A 10,930-nucleotide genomic window follows, 5' to 3' on the forward strand; every position below is an offset into this window, starting at 1 on the left:
ATTAAGATAAATTGCCTGCAATATAAAACAGTCACTTTAATGAAATCATCTCTATATATTACAACCAGACTACTTTATTGATAACCTTAGCCCCTATCTCTATCATTCTTTGTGTATGCTATTCCAAAAGCAGCCAATAGATGGCAGTATTAAACTATAAGATAGAGGTGGGAGCTGTGGCCTCCATCTCCATCTCCTCTACACCTGTTTGGTGTAGAGGACCAGGGGTCCTTGAGGGAGTTCCAGAGTGTCCCGAGCTAAATGATAATGAGGAACCAAATGGACACTTATGCGTCTGTAACTCAGAGAGTGTAAAAAATGGACCATTTTGTACACTCTCAGAGTTAAATTAACATTGATTTTACAATATAAGTTGGGGTCTCAGAGATAGAATAGAAATACCATTAAATGGGGGTCCGTAGCCTAATGCATGTCAAACTGGGGGTCCTTGAAATTAATGGTTGGGAATCACTGCTAGAGCCGTAAAAATCTTCTCCCTGACATATCTTTTCAAATGGGGTTCCGCAGGCTAATAAGTGTCAATTTGAGGGTCCTCGACATGAAAAGGTTTGAGAACCACTGGTATACAGTGAGTGTATATTGCAGGGAATCCAAGGATTGACTGATGATATTATTCAGTTCAAAATAAATTCTGAAATGTTATATTGTACTCTAATTTGGAAGAAAAATGTTTTAAAACGTATTCAGCATATTCTTTTCCAGACAATATATAAATACGATTTAAAATGGTTATACATGAATTGGAACGTATGGCTTCTTCATGAAGTGTAACAGTTCAGATCCCATAGCCAGGAAAGACAGAAAAGGGCAAGGTGATTGGCTATTGGTTGTCAAGCAAAGTCTTCTCTCAAATCTTGCAAATGTACAGTGATAGAATATACAATGGTGCTAAAGGAATATTGATTGATTGATTGATTGATTGATTGATTGATTGATTGATTGATTGAATGGCTTATTTGCATTGGGGTCCTTTGGTACTCAATTCATGATAGCCTACTCAATTCATAATAAACGCAATGGACCAATAATTCATCAAGATATTTAAAGACATATTAATATACAATGATATACAAGATATCATCAACACTAGTAGCAATACAAATTTAGTTGTTAGGAATAAGGACCCGGGAGGAAGTGCACTAAGAAAGGGGAGGAGCCTAATTGAGTTCCTGTTTCTACACAAAAAAAGTATTTGGTGGTGACCCCGGGTGACCCCAGAGGCAAAAACAAAGGAACAATGTTTTCCTTTTTACCACATGGGTTCCCAGATTGAGCAACGTCAGACACAAGGAGATTATCCCTTTTTAACTTGTCAACACATTCATCTGGACAAACTGACGTTTGTTTGGACTCCTATATGTTTCCGTCTTCCTCTAACTGTTTAAGGCTCTAGGCCAGGGGTGGGCAACTTTGATTTTCACATTCACTCCAGAGGGCCACACTGCATATGGGTCAGTGACGTGACGCCCCAAAAAACATGTTTTTTTAAAAACTTCAAATAGCAGGCATAAAAATGATTTACTTTTGTTCTACTCACTCTCAACTTTATGGAAACACATTTTGTTTTTAGATATTTTATTGGAATCAGACTTTATTGAGCAGTTTGTTGTACTTGTGCCTAAAACCGTCATCTGGTGTGACATGACAATAATTGTTCATAAAATGAAAATGGAGTACACCTTTCTTAAGTTACTCACTTTATCAAAGTCCTTTATCATAACTAACCTGTGATCCACTATAGTTTTGTGAAAATTAATTGAATCTGTATATTTTTTTCATAATCAACACTCTGTGTGAGGCCCATGTTGTCGATCTTTCAACATATTTTAATTTTATTCTGACAAAAACTTTCTTTAAAATTACACAAATATTTGTGACTCTTCCTGATACTATTTTCTATGTAAACCATACACATTTTTTCGGTTTCATCATTAATAAAGGTATGATTTCTCACTATTTGGAATGTCACACCAGATGACTTAGTGTCACACCAGATGACCATATCTTCATGTGTCAAAGCAAACTGTGTTTTAACCTACCTATTAGTGAGTACTGAACTTTACTGATTGATTAAACAATTACCCAGGAAAAACAGCAACAGTAAAATTGCTTTAACATTAAATAACATGGCCTTAATATTTCTGAACAGGATAGTATTGTTGGGCCTTAACATAGGATAACAAAGAATTGTAGTAGTAGATGGATGATGAGGATGTGCACAGGAATGCTACGCACACCTAAGTCTTCTGCCGGCCCACGGCAGAAGGATCTTAAAGAGACAATAAGGTGCATAGCCACACTGGGAGCCAAGGCAACATTTTATTAACACCAATTATTGGAAACAACTCAGCATTCAGGTGTATTACTTTTTTCCGAAGTCTCCTGAACTTGAACACAGCATTTTGAGTTGAACAAATTTATTTACGAATCATGTCGTTACACCACATCTCCACTAGCTAAAGAGTGCTGGGTTGTGCAACTCCGAAAATAGCTGATCTACAAGCTCTCGCAGCACAATGCGTTGAGAGCTTGTAGATCAGCTATTTTCGCTATGTTTGTCTCGGGTCCTACCTTACCTCATTGTCCAGTCCAGTGAGTGAAAGTACAAAAGTATTAGATTAGATTAGAATAGACATTTAGACTGCATTGTACATCAGCCAGTCACATTTGGTGAGGGTATAGACATTTAGACTGTATTGTACATCAGCCAGTCACATTTGGTGAGGGTAGCAAACCGTTTGCCCTGTTGCGGTTCTGCTATGCCACAGACAACTTCCTGCTCTTTGTAGAAAATGCAGTCTCGCCCCTTTGGCCAGACAAAACCATTTTTCATTTTTCCAAGTTGATTCATGCAGTTTATCTCTAGCCCCTCCTTATTAATGGTAACAATCTGCCCCACATATGGCTTTCCCTCATATTTGATTATGACAAACTGTCCTTGTGTGTATTCATCTGAGGAGGTGTCTGAATCCTCAGCTTGGGCCTCTCCAATAGATGCACTTGTGTCCAGCACCTGAGTAGAAGACCTTCAGGAGGAGACATTTAAATGTAATTTATTTGTCAGGTAGATTGTTTTTAGTAGTAAAATGTAATTACTAGCAAGTCCTCAAGTTTGCCAAGTATGTTATACTCACTGAAAAGTGTTACCACAATATAAGGTTTAGGTTTCTGTGAAGGGGTTTCTGCTCTGTCTGATGAATTTGCTGTATCACCGAATGAAGCTAAATTAAATAATGTAAAAATGTTTAAAACGTTGTTTTAAACATGTTAAAATGTTTTAAATGGACAAAAGAAACATGGGACTTGTTATTTATTGTTATGTCTGTAGGAAAATACAGTATATATCATCTGGTGTGACAATCAAGTCATCTGGCGTGACAAGCAGATATGTCACACCAGATGACGAAGTGTCACACCAGATGACGTTTTCTGCATTTAGGACTACCTTGAGGCTACCAGGTACACATTAGCATGCTAACAACATGCTAGCTATAACAAAACAACCTAGATTTACATGTAATTATGACCAAAGTTTCAAATAACTTTTGCTTTATTAATGAAAAAGGTGTCACACCAGATGACATCCAGAAGTGCCACACTTGTCAAAGTTTCAACAAGATGGCATTTCATGAAAATGTTAAAATCATAACTCACCTCAGACACCTGTCTTGCAGTTGTGCTGGGAGTGCTGAATAGCCTTACAGAAGAAGGACCTCTCTAGCCCAGTAGGTGTCCAAATTATTGCCTGTTTAATTTTTCCAAACTAGTGTCACACCAGATGATTTTGGTTTGGGGGACAAAATCTTTTTGATCAGAAATGACTGAAAACATTATGCTTGGACTTTGAAAAGATATAGGCTCACAAATAGACATTTTTTTTTTGCCTAAATTCATTTTTAAATGAATTTTAGCAATTCTTTTTCTTAGTTTTATTCAAGTTCCCACTTTGAGAAACAAGGTCGGGACAGTCACACCAGATGACATTTACCATGTTTGGTTGAAGATTCTGAAGAAATGAGGAATGAAATGTTTTAATCTTGAGTAAGTTCACATAAAGCTTAATGTCCTGCACAATATTCAGAAGGTTTTTGACAAATATATTTTTTATTTATACATGTTTGACACCGAGGACAGCGAAAACGCTACGTCACGTCACCCACCCATATACATAGCAAAAATAGCCGATCTACAAGCTCAAAACGCGTCGCCTTGTAGATCTGCTATTTTTGCTATTTTTGAAGTGGAATCCTGAAAATTAACTTTTTACATTTTTTATTTGTTCATTTCAAATGCATTTATATGTTCTTATGTTAACTTTATAAATATAGCCAGATGAAATTAAAGCGGGTAATTTTTCCATGTTTGCAATTGTAACAGCTGAAATCAATAATATATATCAGTACTCCAATATCAACCTGCGGGCCGCATTAAGTGAAGGTGGGGGCCGCATGTGGCCCCCGGGCCGCCAGTTGCCCATGTATGCTCTAGGCTCACAAAAGATGCTGCTTAAATCTAATGAATCCTGGTGTTTTTAATTGTATAATAATAAAACATTTTACATTGTGTTTGTGGGTGGATTACTGCACAGGCCTACTGGGCTCATGCAAGCCAGGGGATCCAAGAGCTCAGGGGGCCCCCATAGCCAGGGGCTTTGCATGAATTGTCGCTGTTATTAACTTTGCATTCAAAGAGCTTAGTCATTCATGTTAATAACACAGCTGATAACGGAAGGGCATCAAACTCATTCTTTTCAGACCGATTTTCAAGGAGGCTAGGGATTTGCACTCCTTTAAGGCCTGCGGAAGGGCGTTCCACATGTTGGTGGTATAGCAGGAGAACGAATTAGAGCCTTTTTTAGAGTTAAATCTGGGTTGAACATGATTTGTGGAGCTGCCTCTGGTGTTGTGATTGTGGACATTTAGGAAGTATTTGCAGGCACATTGGTATCTTGGTGATGTAGTGTATCTTATTATTGTAGCCTACACAGGACCATTGCAATATGCTGCTGTCAGCTATTGTGAGCCACCCCACGCTTTACCTTTAACTTACCAAGGTCAGCCGCACCTCACCAATGCTGGTGCGTGTCCTCCCCCTGTTTGTTTGATAGGTGATAAGAAGTGGCCTGCTCACTCCTTGAAGAAAGCATGAGTTCAGTTCGGGGCTCTCCCCAGGTTGTAGAGCCCAGGATTACAACAATTGGCATGGGTGAAAAATGGGATAAAAGATTTTTTATAAAGAAGAAAATTTCAATGAATCAAAAATAATATATATTTAAAAAAAAAAAGCTGTTTATCCTGTGGTTCTCAAACCTTTTGGGCCCAGGGCACCCAAATAAAATGACCTTCATCCATGGCACAGGCCTGTTTTGTTTTTGAAAAGTAATGTATTTAGATTATAAATTAGACCATTAAAAACCTGGACTGCATGCCAGTGTTGTTGCTGCCTGACAAAGAAACTATAAGTGGTTCCCAAACGTTTTAGCCTGTGAGTCTGTGGACCGTGACCCAAAAGAGAAATTAGACCCGGGGCCGGGACCCAAACTAGTTTACTACTTCTTATACATTTCTTTTCTCATTTATGGAATTTCTTAGATTTTCTTAGATTTCTTCATGAAATAATTGAGAAAAAATAATAATACAAAATAAAATGTTTTTGATTCATGAAGAATGTTTGTTCTTTTGAGAAGTCTTTGGAAATATTTTGAAACAATAATAATTAAAAAACAAACTTGGAAAAAATAAATAAAGGGTCCCATAAAAATGCGCACAAATGGGTCCCGAGAGGCCGAGACTCCCGACCAACTCTATGGTCCCGACCCAGTGTTTGGGAACCAGTGATTACTAGCCTATCACAGCGCAGCAGTCCCTCCGGACCATGGGATATCATGTTTTCCACGAGCAGCAGCAGCCGCCCAGGCAGCAGGGGCCAGGGGGGCGGAGGGGAGGGGAGGGGAGGGGAGGGGAGGGGAGGGGGTATGGGTGGTGGAGCAGGTGGGGGTGAAGTCAGGGTGATGGGTGGAGGAGGAGGAGGGAGAGAAGGAGAAGGGAGATCCAGAGAGAGGGAGACCTACTAGGCAGGGGGGTGTTGCACTGGCTTGGCAGGCCTGGCTCCCATCCACGTATGATAACAAAGAACATATAGGCTCCGTTCACACGCATTCACACACACAGACAACAAGAAGCATGTCAGGGACACAATACTTCACATGAATTCACTGGATGTTACTATAATATTTCCGCCCTGGAGTATTTCGCGTGTGGTGGTGCCTATATATTTCTCTGCTGTGATTACTGTTTTTACATTTTTTTTATACCATCCTTGGAACTATAGTGAAGTTTACATCAGCGTTCGACCTGTTAAGGATTTTAAATCGAAAGCGACAGCTGATCGTCACACACCCCGGTCTTTTTGAAGCGACAATGTATCAATCCAACGTTAAACTTGAACGACAAGAAAATGATCTGTGAATGTCGGTGAGTATAAGCAGCCTTTCCTTTTTATGATTTTCACTGCTGATCATTGACAAGCCCGGTTACATATAGGCTATATTATACACATATGATGCCGAGGTTTGTTTTGCCTACACAGTCAACCAACCATACCTTACAGTTGTGCTGCTAGCCCTTGGATCAAGACTATCATCTATATATGTGTAATTGAGCCTGACTTTTACTGTCCTATCCAAATGTCAAAACCAAACAAATACATATAGTCTTGATCCAATTAAGGCTACAGTTGTAGTCTACAGTGTTGTAGAGCCTACAATTTACAATTTCGTTGTGTATTTTAATATGATTGTATTGATCTGTTCAAACGATTATAAAGCCTATATATACCAGTTCATGAAATGTGTTTCACTAAATGTTGTCCAATGAACCAAACCCATCATTGTGTGTGTGTGTGTGTGTGTGTGTGTGTGTGTGTGTGTGTGTGTGTGTGTGTTCAGTGTTCATGTATGTTTATTTCTCATTTCTGTTCCTGCCCCTCTTCCCATTTCTGCTTTCCTTATCGACACACCTTTTCCGTCTCTTCTTCCTGGCCAACGTGGAACTTCCATTCATACTGACTGTACGCGCACCCACACACACACACACACACACACACACACACACACACACACACACACACACACACACACACACACACACACACACACACACACACTCTATAAACCAGTACACCTCTACAGTCTGTCTGTATGTCTGGTGTTCCAGATTTCTCTTGAGCCCCCTCCCCATTTAAACACCCTGTGACCCATTACTATCAACCACAGATGGTATACTGTAAACACACACACACACACACACACACACACACACACACACACACACACACACACACACACACACACACAACACACAGCATTGTGTTAATGGAGGTCGCCGTCCACTTTCGGCACTCTGTTGTGTTATTGTTCAATAACGGTTCTTGCTGGAGAAGATCACACATCGAGTGACGTCCATTGAATCTGTCAGGCTAATTAGGTGGACCCCTCTGCTTTGAATGAACGCCCCACATAGCCAGAGTGTATGTCTTGTCTGACAGACTGGAGAATAGAATAGAACAGAATAGAATGCTTATGCTGCTATTGAATGAACCAGGTCAAGGGACTGAGGAGAGAGACAATGGAGCTGTGGCATCCCGATGGTTACACGCTGAAGGATGTGGGGGAGATTAACCCTAAAGTATGCTTTGAGAGACATTTGGTTCCCATAAACAGAAATACACACATGCGCACACACACGCGCGCACACGCACGCACGCACGCACACACTATGTGTTATTCCTGCTGGAATACACCCTACTTTTAGTGTCAATACTGTATAGTTCCTCGTGGATAATGATGATAACCTGGGGGCCAAAACTGAAACCTGGACATACACAAGTGTCTCTCTCTCTCTCACACACACACACACACACACACACACACACACACACACACACACACACACACACACACACACACACACACACACACACACACACACACACACACACACACACACACACACACACACAAACAAACAAACACACCACTATTACAGTGTTTTGAGTATAACGTTACACAGTGCCACTTTCCTCTCTACAGTAGTTGTAGTTGAGCCAGTTACAGCATAGCTTTGATAAAGTCCCTGGAACACTGCTGACTATATTCTTGAAAAGCCAACACGACGGAAGAAGTCTGTGGGAAAAATGTTTTAAACATGGTAAAGGCATTAACCACTTGAACCCCACCACGCGTACTGTAGGCTGGGGGAACAAAAATAGCAGAGATCTACAAGATGAAGAGTGAAAAAAGAGAGTACCAATTACAGCTGCGACTCCGGGCTGTTTTACTATGTATAGTTTGAGTGGTTAAGGATGAATAGATAGTAGATAGATAGATAGTGCAGGGAGAGTATGGGATAGCAGCTTGGTCAAAGACTTCCTATTTAGTAAGTCTTTCATTAACACCAACAGTAACTACATCATGATGCTATTTGTTGAGCGTTTTAATGTAAACCAGGGGTCTTCAACGTTTTCAGGCCAAGGACCCCTTAGTTGAGAGAGAGATGAAGCAGGGACCCCTACAACCCTTTCATGGATTCCATATATACAGTAGTTTCATCGTTTTACAGCACAATCATCAGTGTATTTTGGATTCATGTCAATGTGTGTTTTCAGATATTTAATCACTTGAGCCGTCATTACCTAATAAACTTGACCTTTTACTCTGTACTTAGTCTGCTCTTTTTCCCCTCTACACCAAACCTCTTTGCCGAAAATAGCCGATTGTCTACAGTTCTACAGAATATAGACACTAGGGTTCAAGTTGTTAATATAAAAAGGATTGGAAGATTTGGAGGACCCCCTGTAGTAACTATGAGGACCCCCTAGGGGTCCCGGACCCCCTTTTGAAGACCTGTGATGTAAACCATCAAAATAAGCGTTTCCCTGGATATGCGACACCACATCTTTCAGTGCATGAGAAGCTCACAGACTGAGCAGCAGTCTGCGAGCGCGAGCGTGACACTTCTTGTCGCAAACTTGTCTGACTAGTCCGTGCAGTTTCTTCAAGCCCTTTCCAATTAAACAACGTCAAACACAGGACTGCTGGTTATTTTGACATTAAAATGCTGCTGCTGGGAAGCTGGGAGACTCTCATTATGTGATGCGTCTGTTATGTGGTTGGCTGACAGCCAGTTTGTTGGTGCATGCCAGCTGTAATCATTAAGAATAGAGATTTAGAATTGCAGATAAACTACTTGGAATGGCTATTCTCTGTCCATGTAGGTAGCACCCTACCTCAATTCAAGGCCGCTGGCCATGATAAAATTGCCCCCAAATTTCTCATAGACTCAGCTGCCACCATTGCCCCAATCATTACCCATATTATTAATCTATCTATCAAGCAGGGTTATGTCCCCCAGGACTTCAAATTAGCCAAGGTAACCCCCCTGCACAAAAAAGGCAGTAAACTTGACCCTGGCAACTACAGGCCAATCTCAATCCTTAGTTCCATCTCTAAGGTAATGGAAAAAATCGTCTATGAACAGGTGGCTAGATATCTTGAAGAGAATAAACTGATCTACGAGTTCCAGTCTGGCTTCAGAGAGTCCCATTCCACAGATACATGCCTCATCTATTTGAATGATTACATCAAACGTGAAATTCACGATGGCAAATATTGTGGCATGGTCATGCTGGACCTCCAGAAGGCATTTGACACCGTCGATCATTCTATTCTGATCGAAAAACTCAAAGCTATTGGTCTTGATAGCACAGCAGTGAGATGGATGCACTCTTACTTGGTGGGGAGGGAACAGATGGTGGAAGTCAACGGAACCCTGTCCCCCCCCCTCCCAGTAAACTGTGGAGTACCTCAAGGGAGTATACTAGGACCACTGTTGTTCTTAATATACGTAAACGACATGTCATCTGCTTGTGACTGCAATCTGTTTCTGTTCGCGGATGACTCGGCTCTCCTAGTCTCAGGCAGAGACATTTTGCAGGTTGAAAAGGCCCTTAACTGTGAACTTAACAAGATCTGCACCTGGCTCAATGACAACAGACTCTCAATTCACCTAGGCAAAACTGAATGTATCCTCTTTGGATCTAGTCAGAAACTTAGCCTAGTTGAGAACTTCACAATTAAAGTAGGTGACACTGTGATAGAAAGAAAAAACCACATCTGCTACCTGGGTTGCATCCTGGAGGCTAACCTATCCAGTGAAAAAATGACCACCAAGGTAATCAATAAAGTCAATCAACGAATTCGCTTCTTGCAAAGAGTTGCCCCACTGATCAATATTAAATCCCGAAAGACACTAGGAGGTGCTCTTATTGGGCCCCTCATTGATTACGGAGTCCTTGTCTGGTATCGCGACGCCCCAGCTGCCTTAAAGCTAAAGCTCCAAACAGCCCAAAACAAACTAATTAGGGTTGTGCTTGGTCTCCCTCCTCTGACCCACCTTACCGAGCATCACCACGAAAGCGTGGGGTGGCTCAAAGTAGCTGACAGAGTACAGCATCTTGCAATGGGCCTGGTGTACAAGATACACTACACCTCCAAGATTCCCATGTACCTGACAAACTACTTCTTAAAGGTCAAGGATGTTCACGATCATAACACCAGAGGCAGCTCCACTAATCATCATCAGCGTAGATTTAACACTAAACAAGGCGCTAACTCGTTCTCCTGCTATACCATCAACATGTGGAACGCCCTTCCACAAGCCCTAAAGGAGAGCAAATCCCTAGCCTCCTTCAAAATTGGTATGAAAAGTCACCTTCAGACAGCAGCTACCCGTGACTTGTAAATAGACTAAGCCCCCATGCTCCCCCCCCCCTTTTTCTCTGTATTCTGCCTTTTGTATTTGATGTTATGCTTTTGAAACTGATATTATCCTAGATAAAGTACTATGTTCTA

Source organism: Nannobrachium achirus, assembly GCF_963921795.1.
Source record: "Nannobrachium achirus genome assembly, chromosome: 14".
Classification (NCBI taxonomy): Eukaryota; Metazoa; Chordata; class Actinopteri; order Myctophiformes; family Myctophidae; genus Nannobrachium; species Nannobrachium achirus.